The sequence below is a fragment of the Panthera onca genome, chromosome B2 (genome assembly GCF_046562875.1).
Source record: "Panthera onca isolate mPanOnc1 chromosome B2, mPanOnc1 haplotype 2, whole genome shotgun sequence".
Taxonomy (NCBI): Eukaryota; Metazoa; Chordata; class Mammalia; order Carnivora; family Felidae; genus Panthera; species Panthera onca.
Genome location: NC_138343.1, coordinates 112,477,336 through 112,498,959, shown reverse-complemented (window position 1 = coordinate 112,498,959; position 21,624 = coordinate 112,477,336). Strand labels below are relative to the sequence as shown.

Below are 21,624 nucleotides of genomic sequence, written 5' to 3'. Positions count from 1 at the left end.
AATATGCTTACCACGATTCTGTCCCCATCCAACCATTGTTTCTCACTTTCAGTACAGGATTCGGTAAGTTACATGAGATATGCAACACTTTATTATAAAATGGTATTTGTGTTAGATGATTTTGCCCAACTTGAGGCTAACGTAAGTGTTCTGATCACATTCAAGGTAGGCCAGACAAGCTATGATATTCAGTAGGTTAAGTGAATTAAATGCATTTTCAACTTATGATGGGTTTGTTGGGACAACACCCCATCATAAACTGAGGAAGATCTGTACTCACATTGCTGCTAATTTAAAAGAAGATCTGGGGCAGAGCTTATGAGTTCTCAGATAATTTGAAGTTCCCAGCAGCTAGGGGACTATGGCAGATTCATTACAGGTTGGTTAACAGATAGCAGGAGGCTCAGTAAACTCAAGGAAAAACCAGAAGAGCTCCATTGCTATTTTTGGAGGGGGTCGGTATGAGGGGTATAAAATATAATATAATATAATATAATATAATATAATATAATATAATATAATATATATAAATTTTTACCATTTTAACTTTTTTAACTACAAATGTTCTGTGGCATTAGATATATTCACATTTTTGTACAACCATCACCACATTCATCTCCAGAACTTTTTCTCCATTGCTTTTTGAGGCAGCACTACACCAATTGGGGGACCTGGAGATTGAGAGTTGAGCAAAATAGACACATAGTTCTGTCCTTTTCAGTTTGAGAGAGATTTATTTTTTTTTCCCTTCAGACACCTGCTCAAATAGAGAAAACATGGATGTTATTTATTTATTTATTTGTTTATTTATTTAACGTTTATTTATTTCTGAGACAGAGACAGAGCATGAATGGGGGAGGGTCAGAGAGAGAGGGAGACACAGAATCTGAAACAGGCTCCAGGCTCTGAGCTGTCAGCACAGAGCCCGACGCAGGGCTCAAACTCAGGGACCGTGAGATCATGACCTGAGCCGAAGTCGGATGCATAACCGACTGAGCCACCCAGGCGCCCCGGACTTTAATTTTTTTTATTGAGCTTTTCATGTCCTCTTTTTTGTCTTACAGTATTTGAACATAATAACTTGGAAAGGAAAGTGGATTTTCGGATAAGTTTTTTAAGCATTATGAGGACTCAGATACATCCCTTCTGCAGAAAATACTAAAGTGTAACAGTCTTTACTTGTCACATTTTAAATCTATCAGAGAGTAGCTGAAGGCTGTTGTGTTCCATCTATGTGACAACCTCATTCCCAATTATATAGAATTGTGAAAATAACCCTGTTTTATTGTAGAAGACAATGTAGCCTCATAATATGTTGTAGGTTTATAATATGTTTTTAAAAAAATGTTGGCATTCAGAAGAACTTGCCAGATAATCAATCATATGAGTGATTAGACAAGGCAACCTACCAGGAGCAATGTGTGAAAGGAATGACTAAATCTTAAAATAGCTTAAAAATTAAAGTGAACTTTCAGTGCTGTCGATGGTGGTAAAATGGACATTTAAAAATATTACTAATGGGGGGCACCTGCGTGGCTCAGTTGGTTGAGCGTCCCACTTTGGCTCAGGTCATGATTTCATGGTTTGTGGGTTCAATTCCCCCTCAGACTTTGTGCTGACAGCACGGAGCCTGCTTCAGATTTTCTGTCTCTCTCTCTGCCTGTCTTCTGCTCATTGTCTCTATCTATCTCTCAAAAATAAACATTAAAAATATTAAAATAAAAATACTACTAATGGAGAATAAATTGGTAAACTTGTGGGGGAAATTATACACACACAGCACTTATTGATATATGTTACTGATATATTTGTATCATATATATACATATAAAAGAATAAATAGGTAAACTTGTGGAGATATTATATCTAGAACCAAATATTTTAGCCTTTTTTTCCAGTTTTATTGGGCTATAACTGACATATAACATTGTATAAGTTTAAGGTGTACAATCTAAAAATTTAATATATGTATATTGTGTGAAATGATTACCACAATCAGTTTAGTTAATATCCAAGAACCAAACACTTTAATTGCAATTCCATTTCTAGTGAATTATTTTAAGGAAATGAGTAGGCAAAGATTAACACATTAAAATTATCACAACAATATTTAGAAGAGCTAAATGATAGAAACAGTTTTTTTAATGTACAAACATGAGAAGTTATATATTACAAACTAACCTATTTGACATAATATTATATAGCAATTATAACCTGTTAATAAAGGATTTCAATGACATGTAAAGAGTCTCATGATGCACAGACTGTTGAGTGAAAAGAGAAGAGTATAATTTTTGAGTGTAGCATCATCTCAACCATGTCAAAATATGTACATAAAAAAAGCTGATTATATCTGGACATGGGAATCCAGGTTTCTACATCTAGATTCCCACGTTCAAACCAATAGGACTTCTTTTTTCATACACCGAGCTTCATTTTACGAGAAAGAAATAAATCACAAGTAACTAAGTGAATGTGAAGAATTTGTTTAAAAGTGTACATCCCAGGGTAGGTCTGTGGGGCGTCAGTTTATTCTTCTATAGCTCTTAAAAATGACATGTTTAATGGTGACCCTAAGCCCCATTACATTCTAAGGCACTTCGGAACCAAGAATGGTTTTACTCAGTATAGTTTTCATACTAGATGAACATGTTGCCCTCCATTTTTTGGAGTTGGTGGTCTGTGTATGGGATATACACAACTCTGTGTAAGTAGAAGATCCAATTAACATAACACTGCATTCTGCCTTCTTTATGGATAATCTGGGGCTTAAAATCTTGTGGCCGCAAGCTTTATTGACTTAAAGAATTCATTTTCATTAATAATTAATTAATGGATCTCACATGGCCTCAAATAGTCTCCCACATGAGAAAGTCTACATCTAAATGATGAGAATACAGTAGTTTCCAAGTTTCTTTAGGCAACATAAAAATACCAATTCATGCCAACTGAAGGAACAACTTCCACCATTAATACGTTGGCAGTGAGAAAGGAGACAGACCACCAATGTGTTTCACACAGTCCACTGCGTTTTCCCCAGGAGCCTCTTCTGTGGCAGAGCTTCTCAGTGCTACCAACAGAAGACTGGCATCTCTCCAGGAAGTGAAAGGCTCCTTTTCATACCCTGTGCTGCCATATGTTTTGAGTTGAAATTGGTACTTTAAAGGTTTTGTGAAGTGGCCACGGGGCTTTCCTTATACATGTGCCTTTGGATCTGTCTCTAAAGACTAGCCCCCATGGTCCTTCTGATATTTTAACAGCTTTGTTTGCAATTTTGGATACATATTTTGGTCTAGGATCAAATATGAGTTCTGAATCGAAGACAAACACTGAAACTGGCCACCAAAAATGTTTTCCTTCAAAGCGTGTCCAAAACAGCAGCTTAATTTTGGCACGTTTCTGGATCCCATAGGCAGGACCTCCGAGCTTTCCTGATCCAGGTATTTCAAAAATCCTCTTTTCCAATTGGTGACCTGACGTGACATGTCAGAGTATTTTAAGTGACTCTCAACTATTCTGTAGCTTCCCTAGGTGTGGCCCCTTTGAATTTAACTGTGTTAGAGTGCGTGTATCATTGGGGGTCTGTGCTAGACTGGAACAAAGACAGTGGTTGTCCTTGTAGTGAACTTCTTCTAGGAGAGGAGATGCTTTCATTTAGCCTGTCAGATGGCAAATACTTTGCTGAATGTCTAATGAACAATGTATTCATTCCAGGGGGAATGAGCTTAGAGAGAAATGATGGAGGCCTTTTACATTTGAGTTAGAGGGATGTAGGTCTCAGAATCACAGTGGACCCAGTAGAGGGTTCTATGCTCAGCAGAATAATGAGTAAATAAATGAATAAGTGTACTTTCCATGAGAAAAAAAAATTGATGACATAGTGTCTGTGTGGGCAATATACATAGTACAAATGGACAGTTTGAGAAAATTAAGACTGTAGACGTGTTTGAAATAGGGCTAGATTTACACGCAGCAGTAGTGAGGAGATTGGAAGCACGTCTTAAAGGAGCAAAGCTAAGTCTACTGTTTGCAGTATCTGTCAGAACAGAAGTATCTATTGGTTGCAACACAACAATGCAAAAGTACCTTCTATAGGACAGAATGCCCTCCTTATTGTGACGAGGCCTTTCTAGTCATGAGCACGACAAAGAGCGCACACGTACACAGCACAACTCCAGTGTGCAGATGAGTTGTTTTCATGGATTCTTTCGAAACTCATCCTACCACGTCAAAATGTAGCTTTTCTTAGTACAGAAATAAAAATAATCCCTCCTTCAACTGAGTCTCCATTACACTTATCTTTTTTCATAAATAAATACATTAATTAATTCTATAACTATTTATTGAGAATTTACTCAGTCCCAGACACTGTGATCAGTGCTGGGAATACAAAAAAGACTTGATCCCTGAACCCAAGAGTCTTGGAGTCCAGGGAATAGAAGCAAATAGATAATTAAAATACAATGTTCCTGAAGTATCTCTATTGTACTTATTTGTTTAGATGTCTACTTTATTTAGATGACCGAATTTGAACTATGGGAGCACAGAGACTGGATCTTATATTTATTTGATTCCCTAGTATCTGGGATGCATCCTATATATTTAAATATATTTATTGAATTTAACTTAATTGAGTAAAGTCTGGCATATGATTTATCTTGAAGTAGTAACCATTACTTGTTTTTTGCTCGTATTATTATAGAATTACATATGTTGGAAGAATACTGCATTTGCTTGGTCCAGATTGATCCAAGCCTGATTCTAAAATGTCATATTAAAAAAAAACAACTCTTATTTTTAAGGTAATGATGTTATATAATGGAAAGAGATTGAAGTTTATACTGGATCTGGATTTCAGTTCTGTATAAGTACACCTTTTCTTAGACCCAATTGCCTTCTCTCTAAAAGGAAAATATAAAAAAAATGAAGTCAGGAGTTTTAAAATGAGATTAAAGTAGATAGTATATGTGAAAAACATTTTGTCAACAATAAAGTGAGATGAAATGTTAATGGTGAATCAAAGAGTCAATTAATTACATAGAAAGAGCTATTGGGTGGGCATTGTAGTAGGCAATTATTACTTTTTTTTTCTATTCATCATCTTCTCCTTGGGGAAATGCCTTTTCCCCATTTTTATGTGAGGCACATAACAGCCTCACTCGGATACTTTTTCACAAATGTCCACTACATTCCCTTTGCAAACTCTGGTACATCTGATGAGGACAGTGGGGGAGGGGGGGGAGGGGATGGCACCTGAGAGTTTTTTCCAGGTAAACTAGTCTAGTTCCTACTGATTAAACCTAGAATTTTTTTGAGATATGTGGATCAATCAATACCCTGGTAACCTGCCCATCTTTCCCTTTCCCAAGGACTCTGTGATAAGTAAGTAACCACCAGATTTTTCCAGGTCTGACAGTCTGATCAGCTCTCCCTGTTTCTGCAGTCTGTTATGGTAATTACTCCTTTCAAGTCCACCAGGATTACATACTGCCATTGAAATCAGGACCCAACTGTGCAATAACATCCCCCCTCCCTCTATCTCTAGCATAAAGACATTCTGCATCTTTGTAGAGCTTTCTAAGGTAGAGCTTTCTTTCCCTAAGGCATTTCTTAATAAGGGGAGCATCATATGGGTCTTCCAAAGTGGGAGTGGGGCATGACAGGGGTGAGGGTACTTGGGTGGTTTACACATAATAAATTCACTCCAACACTTCCACCTTTTGATGTGTATGGACCCCTTATTCTTCCAAGAACAACTGTGATATTTCAGCCTGATTTACTGGTCCAATTAACTGGGTAAGGAAACTGCTTTACAGGGGTTCTCAACCTTGGTACCTATCTGGGGCAACTAAAAACTTTCTGATGCCCTTGAGGCACCTGTGTGCTCAGTTGGTTAAGCATCTGACTCTTGATCTCAGCTCAGGTCATGAACTCACAGTTCTTGAGTTCAAGCCCCATATCGAGCTCTGCACTGGTGGCACTGAGACTGCTTGGGATTCTCTCTCACCCTCTCTCTCTATGCCCCTCCCTGACTCTCACACACTCTCTTTCTCAAAATAAATTAACTTAAAACAATTTTTTTTCTGATGCCCAGGCTATACCCCAGAAAAATTAAATTAGAATCTTTGGGGTTGGACTCCAACATCACCAGTATTTTTTGAAGGTTGTACCTGCCAAATGTGCTGTCAAGGTTGAGAACTACTATGTTAGGCTCAGGTAAGTGCACTCATATCAATATATTCAATCCTATCCAACTATATTTTGTCTTCCTTGGTCCAATCTATTTCTACCCATGTTTCCCAAGATTCTGCTTGTTATGGATTGAATCATGTCAACCCAAAATTCATATGTTGAATTTCTAACCCTCAGTGCCCCAGAATGCGATTGTATTTGGAAATAAGGCATTTACAGAGATAACTGAGATAAAATGAAGACTTATGAGTGGGTCCTAAACCAATATGACTGAAATTCTTATAATAAGAGAAGATTAAGACACAGACATGCACAGAGGAGAGACTATATAAAGACACAGAGAGAAGATGGCCATCTAGAAGCCAACACATCAGAATGTAATTAGCCCTGCTAAGACCTCGATCTTGGACTTTTCACCTCTAGAACTGTGAGAAAATAAGTTTGTTTTGTTTAAGCCATTCAGTCTGTGGTAATTGTTATGAAAGCCCTAACAAATTAATACACTCTTTGTAAAAATTTGCAAGATATTATAACTCCTTTAGTTAGAATGAGTTGGGTTTCCTTCAGGAGCAAATCTTGAAATTCTTCTAAACCACACTGGCATTTAACTCTCCTAGTGAGTCTGTTGGGAGTGTGTGTGTGCATGTGTGTGCACATGTGTGTGTGGGGGGGAGGTGCTGGGTGTTGGGGGGATTTGAGTAGGTTTTGAGGAGAATTGACATTACCTCAAACAGAATGTGCTGTGGGTGAACTCACTGGAAGATCTATACGTGAGGGAAAGCTTCCTTTTTCTTAGCAAGAGAAAGAGACACTTGGCTTTTGATCTAGAGCTGTAGTTTTCTTTCCTTTTTTGTGTGTGTTAATTTTTTTTAATGTTAATTTATTTTTGAGAGAGGGAGACAGAATATGAGTGGGGAGGAACAAAGAGAGAGGGAGAAACAGAATTCGAAGCAGGTTCCAGGCTCCAGTCTCTGAGCTGTCAGCACAGAACCTGATGGGGGGCTTGAACTCATGAACTGTGAGATCATGACCTGAGCCAAAGTTGGATGCTTATCCAACTGAGCCACCCAGGTGCCCCAGAGAGCTGTAGTTTTCAATTTGTACTTTTGCGATGAGCAGCTAAGCCCTCATGTGTGTTAGAAATGCACAGTGTTGGACCCTACCACCTAACCTACTGAACCAGAGACTTAGGGTCAGTTCTAGCAATCTCCTCTCTGGCAGTGACTCTCAAACTTTATTGAGTGTCAGAATCATCCAAGATCTTGTTAAAAATAGAAATGACTAGATCCCACCCTCTAAATTTCTCATTCAGTAAATCTGAGGCAGGGCCTGCGAATGTTCTAACAAGTTCCCAGGTGATACTAATGTTGCTGGTCTGGGGACGATACTTTGAGAACTGCATCTCTCAAAGAATTAGCACCATTAGGACTGAAACAACAAGGGAAGATCATGTTACTGGAGTCCAGTGACTGCTGGGATTTTGTAGGAGAGTCTGCCCAGTAGGAAGGAGACAGTAGGGAACAAATACCCCAGTTTCTCTCTCCTCTCTTGCTCTCATCTCTGCCTCCCTCCCATTGGCAGAGAGGAAGACAGCTGGAGGAGAATCTAGTGATTCTCCATAGGGGTCAGCATTCCAGGACACAGGCAGGTCATAGAATAGATTTAGATCATAGGGCTAAGGGAAAATGAGTAGCAGATTGGGTCACCTGGGTGTGAACCTGGGACCCCACCTTCACTCAACTTACAGCTTAATCTAGTTCAGACTTTCAATTCAACCTTTTCTCTAACTCAACCAAAGTCAAAGAACTAGAGTCAGCCATAGAGCCAGCACTAGAAGCAGGTCTTTTGACCCCATGCACTTTGCTCTTTTCACTACACCAGCAGGAGTTTAGGCTGATAAATCTGGATCCACCATAGGAAATACCCTGGGAGGTGTGTTTGTGATTCAATCTTTCTGTGTTGGGATGGTGGGTAAGAGTGGGGCTCTGGGAACTAGGGAAGCAGTTCAGAACTTGTTGCAAGAACTTGGATATGAAACTATAAAACACAGCACCAGGTTGGAGGCAGCAGGAGTAGAAATGAGGGAATGGATCATGAAAATCTTTGAAAGGAAGAATGGCTGGGATGTCTTGGGCAAGGGGAAAGAAGTATGATCATTTACCAAAGGTGAATAAATCCTGGAGAGGAGCCTAGTAAGGCACATGGGAGGGAAGAGTTTGCAGGTTAGTTTTCGCAACTGAAGCACAGTGAAGAGAGCCAGGGTTCCGAAAGAACAGAGAAACAGAAGTCAGCCCTGCTGCCTCATTCCCAGAGTGTGCACCCTCTGGCACTGATTCTAGCAGGGCTGTGTGTATTGCTCTCCCTCTCACTTTTCCAGCTGGCACCATTTGTGACAACAGCACACTCTGGAAGGACAGCTGGCCAGGCGTCAGGTGAAGTGAATGACAAAAGGTGACTGGCTCCCACAAGGCCAGTCCATGGTTCCGACCTCCATATACCAATGTGGTTATCAGATCCACCTGGGCTTGAGTTTCAGGTCTGCCACCAATGACCAGGCAACCTTGGGCACATCCAGAATCTCCGGGAGCCTTTGAAGCCTCAATTCTGGACTGGGAGTAAAAAATAATATCCACCTTTTTTCTTGTTATTTTAAGCTTTCTAACCAAGTTGACCAACTTGTCTCAGATTTACAACAGTGACTCAGTGTGAAATAAAGAAAGTATTGGCATCTGGGTTTCCAGCCCAGGAAGTGGACAAGTTTTGACTTTTACATGAAAAGCACAAGGTGACTAAAAGAAGAATTTGTTAAATTAAATTGTGAGAGACTGGATCTTTGAGGAGAGAGCAATCACCAGTATAAGAATAGGTCAAGGGGCGCCTGGGTGGCGCAGTCGGTTAAGCGTCCGACTTCAGCCAGGTCACGATCTCGCGGTCAGTGAGTTCGAGCCCCGCGTCGGGCTCTGGGCTGATGGCTCGGAGCCTGAAGCCTGTTTCCGATTCTGTGTCTCCCTCTCTCTCTGCCCCTCCCCCGTTCATGCTCTGTCTCTCTCTGTCCCAAAAATAAATAAAAAACGTTGAAAAAAAAAATTAAAAAAAAAAAAAAAAGAATAGGTCAAGGTTTTAGTCAAATAGATTTCCCTTCCTGATATGCTTAAAGAATCAATAAATGTTATCTTTTCCCAAGGTGTGCTTAGATAACTACTTTTACATATAAATAGGACATTTCACCAGATCACACACTCATGGATATTTTAGGATCCTCTGGAATTGTCAAAAAGCAGGGAAAGTTTAGGTTTGTTACTTGGGAAGACTTCTTTTACAGTGAGCCTTATCACTTCATAATGAATATTTTTAAGGGGCTGGTTGGAAAGTTCAATGTTTATGCTATTTAAAAATTATACTAGCCATTAAATTCAAAATTTTAGTGTGGAGGCAATTTTTGCCTTCAGCAGGAATAGTGATATTAAGACATTTTTTTTTACTTTCTCCATCTTTTCCATTTATTTTTAAGTTTCTAATGATACACACGAGGTAGCCCAGAATAAGCTAAAAAAATGGCTGTCAAATGGTTTAAGTATCTAAGTTTCCTAGCACCTAAAGTCAAGAAGTAGGCTGCTCTTTGCTAGTTCTGCAGTGTTGAATGAAGCAATTATTAATGGAAAATGAGAAGTGACCAGCAAGTTAACCCATATTTACTGCAGGCAGATGACTTTTATGTTCAAAGCTGTGATTCAAGTAACTACTGGTATACCTAGCTTTAAAAGCAAACTACCAAACAACTACGTGTGTTGTCTCATTTACCTTATTCAGCAACTTGGAAGTAAGTGATATATTCCCATTTTACAGGTGAGGAAGCTGAGGGCTCAAAGAATTTAATAACTTGCCAATGTCACCAGGCTAGCAGGTGGTTGAGTTGAGCATGGAATTCAAGTCTGCCTGATTCTAAAGTTGGGGCTCTTTCCATTACATCATACTGTCACCCTGAGTGGACAGAAGCAGCACTGACAGCTATCTGGATCTGGAATGATGAGTTCCATCTGAAATGAGGGTGAACAATGTACAATTTTGGGGAAAGCTGATGGGAAACAAATCAGAATCAGCCCTACAGAGCAAGGGCTGGCTGTATTATATGGAAATAAGTGACAGGAAAGGACAATTCATCACTAAATAATTTTTTCTTGGGCCAGTCATCTCCCAGGGTACTTGAGAATTCTGGTATAAAAACATTTCTTATGTTTACATCACTCAATCACACATGTAGCCCTGTTTATCTGTTAACATCTTTGTGTTAATTAGTATTTGAAACTTGTTTTTCATGGGACAAGTGACTGGGATGGGACAGAAAGAAATGCGATGCAAAGAGAGTAGATTTTGATGGTCTGAAAGGTGAAAAAAAGGTTTCAGAGAAGAAACTACCCAAGAATGGGAGGACAAGGTGAGGGGTCACAGTGAGAGGCCTCTCCTACTCTCTGAGTTCCTGTGAGGGTATGGGGAACGGAGGGGCCAGGTCAGGGACAGGGACCACCAAAGGTTTACGTATCCTTGGTGTTATAATTTTTAGCTAAGGGTGACTCTGAATTAGGGTTTGAGGCACAAATGATGGGAAAATCAGATTGTGAGCAGAGTAGGAATTAATCTTAGTAACTGTCCAGCTTAACTTGGAAATGGGTTGAAGGCCTGGAGCTATTGCTGTCCCTGAAAGTGGACCCTGGGAGCCGGCAGGCCTAGAGGCTGATAACAGAAAATCCAGGCAGGCGGGAAGATTCCAAGACCTTCACCAGCTTGTGGCACAGGTGGGGGCTGCCTCCTGGGGTGAGATGGGAAGTCAGTGAGACAGCATCATAAGACCACCCTGAAAAGGAAAGGATGTGCAGAGAAGGAAGACTAGGAAACTGAGCTTCATGCCTGCATTCAAAAGGAAAAATAACCTTGTTGCTGTGTAGTGAGGAAGGATGTTTCTGTTAACACGGAGAGCTGGGAAGAGCCACAGAGGCTGTGGGAGGCCTTCTGGCGTGTTCCGCTTGACCTCCCACTTGACTCGTGGCACCTCGCCTGTGATGGACACCAGGAGCCACTCCCAGGCCTCCACTTGTGAGTGTTGAAGTGTTAGTCCCATAATCCAGCCTACAAGTGGCCAGTAAGATGGAGTGCATGGGGCACAGTGCAAATTCCAGCCCCTTCGATAAGTCGTCCATGGTCTGGGGCTTGCCTGATCAAAAGGTGCAGACTGGAATTAAGATTCCAGATAAGCAGAATGAGTGTCTGGGGAGAGGCCTATTCAATTCTTTGAGGCCAACTGCTGCAACTTGTGGTCTTTATTTAACCCACAGAGAGGCAGGGATTTTTTTTCTATTTTGGCTAGTTTAGTGGACAGCTTGTGTCTCTAATGGCCCAAAATATAAATACAGTGCACACCAAAGTGAGGTATCTCCCCATGCAAGGCTGAGGGCCCATTGTTGAATCTCCTCTGGGAGGGCAAACTCTAAATATCATACAGGTTTAGTTACAAAAATATTGGGTCATGTTATCTGCTTCTCATCTGGATCACATATTATAATTGATTAACTGCCTCTGGGCCAGGATCCTAACTCACTTTTGCCTATGTGGTCTACTTGCTGGCCATAGAATCTTTCATGGGACAACTTGAAATGAGAAAATTATCTCAATGATTTATTGTTTAGTGCATTCTTTGAATATGTGTACATAAATGTAATTTGGGTAAAATAGATAAAAGAAAAATAAAATATCCTAGGAAGGAAATGTTGTAATATCCGATTGGCAAACCCGCAATGGAAAAATCTTGATTCTTAAGACTTTGTTCTCAGCAGTACAGAGACGGAACACTGACAAAAGTCTGAGATGCAGTCCCAGAAAATACAGATTTACATAGATCAAGAATTGTCTCTGGAAGTAAAATGACTCTTCCTCGTTCACGTGCTAAAGAAGCTTTCCCTTTTCATAAATGGACCTCCACCCACTGAAGCCCATGATGGAACACTCCTGGCAAAGTTTGTCTATATTTGCTTGTTCTAGAGCCAGAGATGGAAAAAGCTCATTTCTCAGATTTATTCACCAGTATTGTTTTTTCTCAGATTTTCCCTATAAATTTTATTGTAGGGAATAAGTGAATTCTGAGTTAATAATATCAAGTAATTTGCATGCAGTCATGTAATTTGTATTTCTTTCATTGGACATCTGAAAAATGATGGACCTGCTCAGATTTCTGGCTTTCCAACAGTTTCAATACATCTGATCCCTGTAAGAAGACAGCATCAGAGTGGCATGCTACTAAAGTGTTACTTGATTAGAGAATTTAAATGAAGAAATAATACCAGTTAACTCTCTTTAGAAAAAAAAATATTTTTGACTCCCGTTGTTCTTTTTTTTGTTTGTTTTTTTGCCAATTGTTAGTTTAGTTGAAGCATAGATTAGTTGAAGCATGTAAAAGAGACAGATTGCTGTGATGAACCCTCCTTTACTCGTCACCCACAGACATTTCTAAGTCCTCATTGGTCGAGCTTCATATAAACTCCACCAACCATCTTTCCCTTTATTTCGAAGCACAACTCAAAAATCATTGCATCTCATCCTTAAATATTTCAATATGCTTGAGCGTTTATTTTGTTTTATTTAAAAAAAAATTTTTAAGTTTATTTATTTATTTTGAGAAAGACAGACAGAGTGCGAGTGGGGGAGGGGCAGAGAGAGAGGGAAACAGAATCCCAAGCAGGCTCCACTTTCAGTGTGGAGCCAGACATGGGGCTTGATCTCACAACCCTGGGATCATGACCTGAGCTGAAGTTGGACACTCAACCTACTGAGCCACTTAAGCACCCAGAGACTGGTCGATATAATTTATTTATTTATTTTAAATGTTTATTTATTTTTGAGACACAGAGTGTGAGTGGGGGAGGGGCAGAAAGAGAGGGAGACAGAGAATCTGAAGCAGGCTCCTGGCTCTGAGCTATGAACACAGAGCTCAACGCAGGGCTCAAACCCAGGAACCATGAGATCATGACGTGAGCCAAAGTCCAACGCTCAACCAACTGAACCACCCAGGCACCCCAAGACTGGTTGATATTTAAATTGTGTCCCAAGCAGCTTTGCAGCACATGCGTGGCATAGTGCATGGTTAAATCCTTTAATGAAAAACAACAAACTTTATTTGAAATAAGGGAATTTGATACCTTTGTGCTTTATAACTGTCTACTGTTCGAACAGAAATCTGGAGGTTTAACATGTTTCTGGCAACCATGTTGTCCTTTAAACTTGAAATAAACAAAACCTCTTTGATGAGGGAGTCTCAGTGTCATAACTGATGGGAACAGTGTAATAAAAGAAGCTGGAAAACCCATGAAAGTTTTATGAAACAAATACTACCAAAATAGAACCACAAACTTCTGCTAGGTGATAGTCAACAAAATAAATGTGCTTTTCAATACTTCTTTTAGGAAAACCAAGCTGAAATCCTATATCAAATCTTGCTCAGTTCACTTTGTTGAAATTTCACTAAAAAAAAAAAAAAAAAAAAAAAAAAAAAAAAAAAAAGCTTTGGTTTTCAAAACTAAGGCAGTGTTCCCAAACTAAGCCAACGTGACACTTAGTCATTAATGGGATATGGACCTCAGTGTTCCTCCCATTTGTATTTGGAAATCAACACATACACAGGCATTGAACATTTCAATGGTAAATAAAAAGCATCACATTCCTCTTTCCCCAGGCCAGCTACTTTTACAGTTGTCTCTCCCTGGGCTCAGGAAAACAACTCAGGATCTGAGCTCCTGTGAGAACCTGTTTGATTCAAGCTCTGCCAAGAAAACACCAAGTCGTTTACCTTACACTACAATGCAGGCTGCCTGAATAGTGGGCTGATCAAAAGGGATAACAGGTCAGAGCACTGAATAGAACCACAAAGAAATCCATCCCTAAGTGCATTTCACTGGGCATCCATGTGTCCTGCTCCTGGTTTCAGACCTCTGTTTAGCTCCCCTTTTAAATAAGGCTCAGTTGATTTTCCAGTTAATTTAAAAGCAATAAGAACATGTCAGAAAACCTGAAAGCAAATGGGACAGTCATAGCTTCCTTTCCCAAAGATGGTTATCAGCGCTATCAGACATCTCTGGTCTTCACCCCTGGGAACTTGCCTTTGCCTCCATTTGGACAGTGTCTAAGGATTAATTGGCAAGAAGCTGTCTCCTGATATTGAGTTTCTTCCTTCCCTCGCTGACAATCGAACATCACTCCCGCCAGTTTACTGTGATATTGTGGTGCTTGAGAGTGGTTCTGAAACAGCCCAGGCAGACCTGCCTTCCTCCACATTGTCCCGTACCTACTGTCCATTCCCAGGGACTAGAATGTGGTTAGAAAGAAAAACAATGGGCCTCAGTGCCATGGTGCAGAATGGCAATGGGAGGAAATGACAGAGACACAGGAAACAGGGAGAGAGGTTTTCTTACACAAACAAGCCCAGGGAGGAACAGACTAGCAAAACAAAGGTAAAACCGGAGAAAGCAGCCACTGGGCCCCGGGGAGAATGTGGTCAGGGCAGGGCCTCTGCCAGAGCAGTGGAGCCAGGGACCTTGGCGCCTGTGGCACCTTGGTGACCAAGTCTACAGGGGCTCCTGAAGTCTGAGGCAGTAGAGGGGCCAAGAAAGAAACCTAAGAAAATACTGACCTCTGGGCTTTAGAGTCTTGGTGAAGGGCTCACCCTGTCCCTGTGGGAGTCAGGAGCAAGCTGCCTCATCCCTCTGTCCCTGCCTTCCCTCTGCCCTCCCACACAACACAGTGGGGGAATATTCACAGCTGTGAGCATAGCTCCTGCCTTGGGATGGGGACTACTCTCTGGAACAGCCCGCTCACTAGCTCTCTTCTGCCAAAAGATGGAAGTCCGGGCCTCTCTAACTGATGCTGCACCCTTGCTTTGTCCGTCCTGGTTAAAGAACTGGTTGCTCTGGGATGGATCCCTGCCTCAGTTGCTCCTGCATCTCCATTCCCATAATGCCTGGTAGGCATCCTTATAACAGATCCTGTGTGCTCCCTTATCATCCCTTGTTGCTTGCACAGCGCTGTGATCCGTGACCTCTGCACAGTGCCCAAGCTTAGTAGGTGCCCAGGAAAGGCATGGGACATGAAGTTAATTGAATCCTTGCCTGTACTCTTGCTCGCAGGTAGAATCTTCCTGTTCTGGGGCTTCTGATGCTGGCTCCTCCCTGATGACACCTCTTGGCCACTTGCAGATTCTACTTGCTCTTTTTTTCTACAACTTTCTTCCAGAAAGGGGCTAGGGAGTGTTCTGACAGAGCAATAGGAAATGCCTTCTGCCTACTCCCTAACTATTTTGAGGGTAGCATTTAGGAGTAGGACCACTGTCTGGAGAATACGGCCATTTCTAATATTCCTCTGTGGAATTATTTTTGGAAGGTGTCCCCATCCCATCCCCCAACCCCCAGTGGAAACGATTCAGCCAGAGGCAGCTCTAAGGGTTGCTTGGGGGATGGTAATGGCTAGAGCTGTCCTATAATCTCCACTGCCCTCTCTCCTAAGCCACCATGAGTAAGACAATACATTTTTATGTGCACTATTTTTTGTGTGACTATTGCTAGTTTTCTAAATGTGGTATTAATAAAATAATAATTTTAAAAAATCTATGCCCATCTGAGCTGAAGTTTCCTAAAAGGTACATGGAGACTTTAAGAGGTACTCTCAGAGACCAGGAGGATGTGTTTCAGAAAAAGTTTACCCTCTTAGAGAGGGCTTCACTTTGGGGCTCATCTCCCCTTGAGCTATGAAGTCACATTTAGCATTTAGTTTGACATCCAGTTATTCAGTGACATCTATGTGCCCCCACATCTTGGTGTGGTGAAGTTATGAAGAAAGGAAGAAATGAGGCAGTAAATGGAGGTCAGGCCTGCCTCATACACTTCTGTCTTCCTCATGAGCCCTTGGCGGGGAAGAGAATTTTACAGGGGTTCTCAATAAATAGCAGCCACATTAAGTCATGGCCCATGGCTCATGGTAGAGTAGGAAGGGGCCCTCAGGTCAAGGAACAGTGGTCAACTGGATGACTTGAAGGCAGGTGTGAGACAGAGGGGAGTGATCCTAGGATGGAGGGGAAAAACCACCACTGCAGGCACAAAGTACTTGTGTGATTAATTAACCAATGTACGTCCCTCTCATTGAATTATAAACTTCAAGTGGGCAGGGACTGTGTCCAGAGTTATTTGCAATAACTATTTGTTGAGCAGGTGAATAGATACATTTATAACACTATTGACTTTTTAGAAGTTTCTAATTTACGCATTCAGTCATTAAAAAAGAAAAGTTCACAAAATACATTGAATCTTGTCTCTGAGCTGAGCACTGGACAGACACCTTGGAGTAATGCAAAGCAAACAAATAAACGAAGCTTCCCCATCAGGATATGGTTCCCCATAGGATAGAGCTTGCCCACAGAATTCAGCGCTGCAAAAAGTTAATTCCTTCATCATGCTAAAAACCAGCCCCTGGAAATTCTGCTCATATTTACTGGACTTACTGATGATGTCTCAGTTTCTCTCCATTGGAATTATCTCTTTCTTGCATCTTTCCAAAAGATACTTAGGATTCTTAGGAACGTTAGTTCATTTATCTCTCAAACTCCCAGCCCATGTACAACAATGCAAGTTTGGTTGAATTAAAGTGAATTTCTTTTTTTTTTTTTTTTTAGTGTTTATTTTTGAGAGTGAGAGAGACAGAACACAAGTAGGGGAGGAGCAGAGAGAGAGGGAGTCACAGAATCCGAAGCAGCTTCAGGCTCCAGGCTGTCAGCACAGAGCCTGACACAGGACTTGAACCACCAACCGTGAGATCATGACCTGAGCTGAAGTCGGACGCTTAACTGACTGAGCCACCCAGGTGCCCTTAATTAAAGTGAATTTCTAAAATTTGGACCTGTCGTCTCCAGACATGTGAAGGTGGAGGTGGGTCTAGATTTGACAATAAGCTAATGAACACAGCACTGTTTTCAAAATGCTCTGAAAGCTGATAAAGCTGATTACCTCTTAGTCTTGGGCTAAGACATACAGAGATTTTGAAACTAGAAAGAAACTTGCAAGTAACCTTCAAATTTTTCTCATTTTATAAAGAAAGGTAGAAGACAGAGTAAGAGTTAGCTTCTATTGTTAGCTCTATTACTCCATATATCTACCGATTCTAAAGAGATTATAGATATGGAAGTTTAAAGTGCCATGTAAATGAGATGCTTCTGGCAAGGCTGGGTGGACACTCATTTAATTTTCTAGTACCTGGGAAGTGGTTTCAGATAAAGCAAATCATGACTGTTTCTTTAAATCAGATGATGTATGTAAGGCTCCATTATAGTCCCAGGCTCGTAGTGAGTGCTCAATAAATGTTTGCTATTATTATTATGATTTCTTTAATATCTCAGAAAGTATCATCATTTCAGAGTACTACATGGACCAATTGCACTTGAAAATACACCTGTATGGGGTTTATACGGAACACAATATGTGATGGGATATCTTTATCTTGATTAATACAACAAGCCAAAAAAGCGAGATTTTCTGGTTGAAGGAATAAAATCCATGCATTTAAATATGGAATTAATCCCAGAGAGCAAATTTTATCCCCTCAATTAGTCTTCATCTTTCTTCATCTACATTACTTATTTAGAGTATCTTGGTTAAAACTTTGTTTTTAAGGATCAGATCTGAATGGATACTCAGTGGTATTTGTATAATCACTATACATATTTACATCAGTTTTCCTACAGAATTTGAGAGGAACTGAGATAATTATGATACTTCCAACTTACCCATAACATTTAAATAACTAGAATACAAAGAGGAGATAATTTTTACCAAATAGTTGGAGCTTCAAAAAACAAATTCCTTATTTAAAAAAAAATCTCACTTTAACAAGAGGTTTGCATCAATTTTTTTTTTTTACTTCAAAATATTTTATTTCCATCATTTTTTTTTTTTTTTTTTTTTTTTTTTTATCTAACAGCAGAAGCTGCTGAATGAAAATATTCATTCTCTGGATGGGGACATGCAAAGGCCATGTGAATGTGTAACTTAGAAGTGATTCTAAGGGGGGGAGCACCTGAGTGGCTCCATGGGTTGAGCATTGGGCTCTTGATTTTGGCTCAGGCCATGATCCTGGGGCTCCACACTGAGCATAGAGCCTGTTTAAGATTCTCTCTTTCTCTCTCTCGCTCTCCCCCTTCTGTCCTACCCCACTCACACACATTCTCACTCTCAAAAAAAAAAAAAAAGTGATTCTAAGGGAAAATTATAAATAAACATCTCAGACCATTGCGACCCATTCTACTCTACAAACTTCCCAATTTGTGCTTTTCCTTTTATCCATGAGCTGATGTTTACTTTAGAGCTGTGCTATTACTCGCAGTGCTTCTAATTGAATATTTGACTTCAACTGGATTTTAATTAAAATGGATTCAAACTGGAATGGGAGGCCTTGTGAGAAAGTAAAGCCCATCACTGGATGTTTGGTCAGATCCCCGATGGCTGTACGCTGAGGATGCTGAAGAGAGCATCCTTTGGGAATTTGCCTATATGGCTAATAGAATCGTTTCCAATTCCTGAGATTTTATTCTAAAGATCTAAGTTAACATAATCATATTTATTTTTTGCATTTATTGTGTAACTATTCCATTTGTATGAGATATTTGGCGTTTTACTTAATTTTATGCTGCCTGTTCCTTTTGTATTTATGCAGCTGCACACTTGATTTTAAAATCACTTGAGATTTGCTGGTCGTGCCTTAGGCAGTTGTCACCAAGACCCTCCCCACACCCTCCAACACAACTCACTGGAGGAACAGCCTCCCTAGGGGGAAGATGAGCAAGTCTGGAGTTAAAACAGGACTATAGATTCTGGAAACTCATTTTAGGGAGTTTGATGCAAGGAGGCAGAAAAGGGAACAGAGGGACAATAAGAATGATTTATATTGCTATTTAGGAAGCAGAGAGTGAGATTTGTAAAAATAGTCAAGTGTTTTCTCAAAGAAAGTGAAAGAGGCACATCCCAGTCAGTGACTAATGGGATTGCGTTGGCTCCATACAGCCTTGTTCACGATGAAAATGAGTAAGAGTCTAAACTGCCTAGTAGGGTTGTTTGACTGCTGTGTTCTCTTTTCCTCATGGCTGCTATTTCAGTGGAGTTCTTTGTTTTTCTTGGGTAGGTTCAGCTCATGAATATGCACCTGCTTTAATCCTCCCAGAGCCCTCCAAACTTACACGCCTTGTGAAAGTTGGTCCCTAGGTGTTGAGCAACGCTCAATTACCTGCATTTATGTCGCAGAGTGGGAAAAGTAACAGTTGGCCACTTGCTGAATTTCTTTCTCCATCAATTTCAGAATGATGTGGAGGCTAGTAAGGAGCTGTGAATCAAGTCTTTAGGTAAATGAGAGAAAGATTAACAGAGATGGATGTTAACCAGACTTACTGTGATTATTTTTGTGATATACACAAATATTGAATCATTATGTTGTACACTTGAATCTAATACATTGTATGTCAATTACATCTAAATTATAAAAAAAAAAATGGAGAAACTTGGACCCTGAACTATGGAAATGTAACATTTTAGAACCAGCAGATGCCTTAGAGATTGTCTTGTTAACCGATTTTCTACCCTGATTGTGCGTTAGAACCATCTTGGTTGCTTTCAAAAACAATGGCAATATTGGGACTCTACCCCAGACCAATTAATTTCCTTGAATTGGCCTCAGGGAAACTACCTTATTTTTCTGATAAACAAAAGGAGGACTGCAGTTTCTGTTAATTACACCACGTTCCACAGCAAGTGGTGGCAGAGGGATACCAGTGCCTGCCTCAGGGCAGTGAGCTCCCACCAGGAAACATTTTGGTAAAATCTCATTTCTCTCCTTAATTTCAGTTTTTTTTTTTCTTCAGTTCCAGATGGAAATAGTAATCTTCTATTTCTTTATGGCATTTCTTTGCCTCCATGGTCACCAAACACCAACTACATCTTTGAAGGATTTCTCTTGCAAAATAACTTGGAAACTCCAGGCTGTGTTGTTTATTTAAAGAGTCCCTGACCAGAGACACTTGGGATAAACCAAGATCATGTGGAGTTGATGAAGTTCCCCACATAAACACACACACACACACACACACACACACACACACACACACGCACACACATGCACACACACACAAACACACACATCTTGAGCTGAAATTGACCAAGCTGGTGGGTTCAAAAGGGTAAGAAATTCGGTTGGAATGGGTTAAATGTACAGGAAGGCATTCTTGTCTTCTCCCCTCTCCCTTAATTCCAACCCCTAAGCTACACTGTGGTTAAGTGGGTCACATGAGAGCCTCCCAGGTGGCCCAGCCACCCTCAGGAGGAGACACTTGTGGTCCTCTGACCTGAGGGCAGCGTTTTCCATTACAGAAGTGAAATGAGGCTATAAGGCTGGAAAGGGGACATTGTTGTTGAATGGTGGCTGACTTTTACAACCCAGAGCAGAAACTCAAAGCTTTCAGTCTTCCCTTGTCCCTCCCTGCCACATTTCTTTTCACAAAGCAACAAATTCTGGCTGGTTATCACTTATGCTCCACCCCATTCTTCTAAGTTAGCTTTTGTGCAGGAAAATAGAGAACTGTTTTCATTGCCTTATCAGTGTCCCAGGAAAGGGGAAAGGAGCGTCTGGGCTGCTATCTGCGCCTTGCATAGGGACAATGAAATGCTGAAAACAGGCTCCATGAGCAAGGGGCTGCCACTTCAGCCCCACAGAGTGTCTGTAAGGACCAGGGAAGGAGGGGCTGGGCTTAGCCTTCTGCAAACATAATAGCCCCTGGGGTGGGCTGCCGCAAACAGGAAGGGTGTGGGCAGGATCTGAGTGCAGCTGCCATTCTGCTCATGCCCCCATTCCCACAGCCTTTGATCAGCACGCAAATGGCATTTTGTGCCCTGAGATAAATGCTCGGTCAGAGGGGGTGGGGGCTGTGCAGGGGGATAAGGATTAAAGATGAAGATGTTTTATAACCTGCCTTAAGGATGTGTGCTTTAAACCTGGGATCAAGGAGGTGCTAACTACAAGGGAACAGAAAGATTTTCCAGGAGTGCATTCATTCATTCCCCAGGCATTTTTTTCTGCACGCAATAAGTTCAAGGCATTGTGGGGCACCTGGGTGGCTCAGTCAATTGAGCAACCAACTTCAGCTCAGGTCATGATCTAGCAGTCTGTGAGTTCGAGCCTGTTTCAGGCTCTATGCTGACAGCTCAGAGCCTGGAGCCGCTTTAGATTCTTTGTCTCCCTCTCCTCTCTCCCTCTGCCCTTCCCCTACTCTCTCTCTCTCTCTCTTTCTCAAAAATAAATAAACATTAAAAAAAAAGTTCAAGCCATTGTGCTAGACAGTGTAGGAGATGCAATGGTGAATAA

General features: G+C 40.9%; 1 long non-coding RNA gene across 4 annotated transcripts in view; it reads left to right on the top strand.

Annotated features, from left to right (window-relative positions):
* LOC132667611 (uncharacterized) overlaps positions 1 to 21,624 on the top strand; it is a 247,883-nt gene that overhangs the window by 193,266 nt on the left and 32,993 nt on the right. The window contains exons 5-6 of one of the 4 annotated variants that reach the window (XR_013555751.2): positions 6,095 to 6,216; positions 6,370 to 6,619. The exons of 2 other annotated variants lie outside the window; for them this stretch is intronic. This is a non-coding gene — a long non-coding RNA (uncharacterized LOC132667611). Of the gene's footprint in view, positions 1 to 3,296; positions 3,441 to 4,802; positions 4,880 to 6,094; positions 6,217 to 6,369; positions 6,620 to 21,624 lie in introns of those variants that run through there. One more of the 4 variants, XR_013555753.2, reaches the window with a different exon arrangement.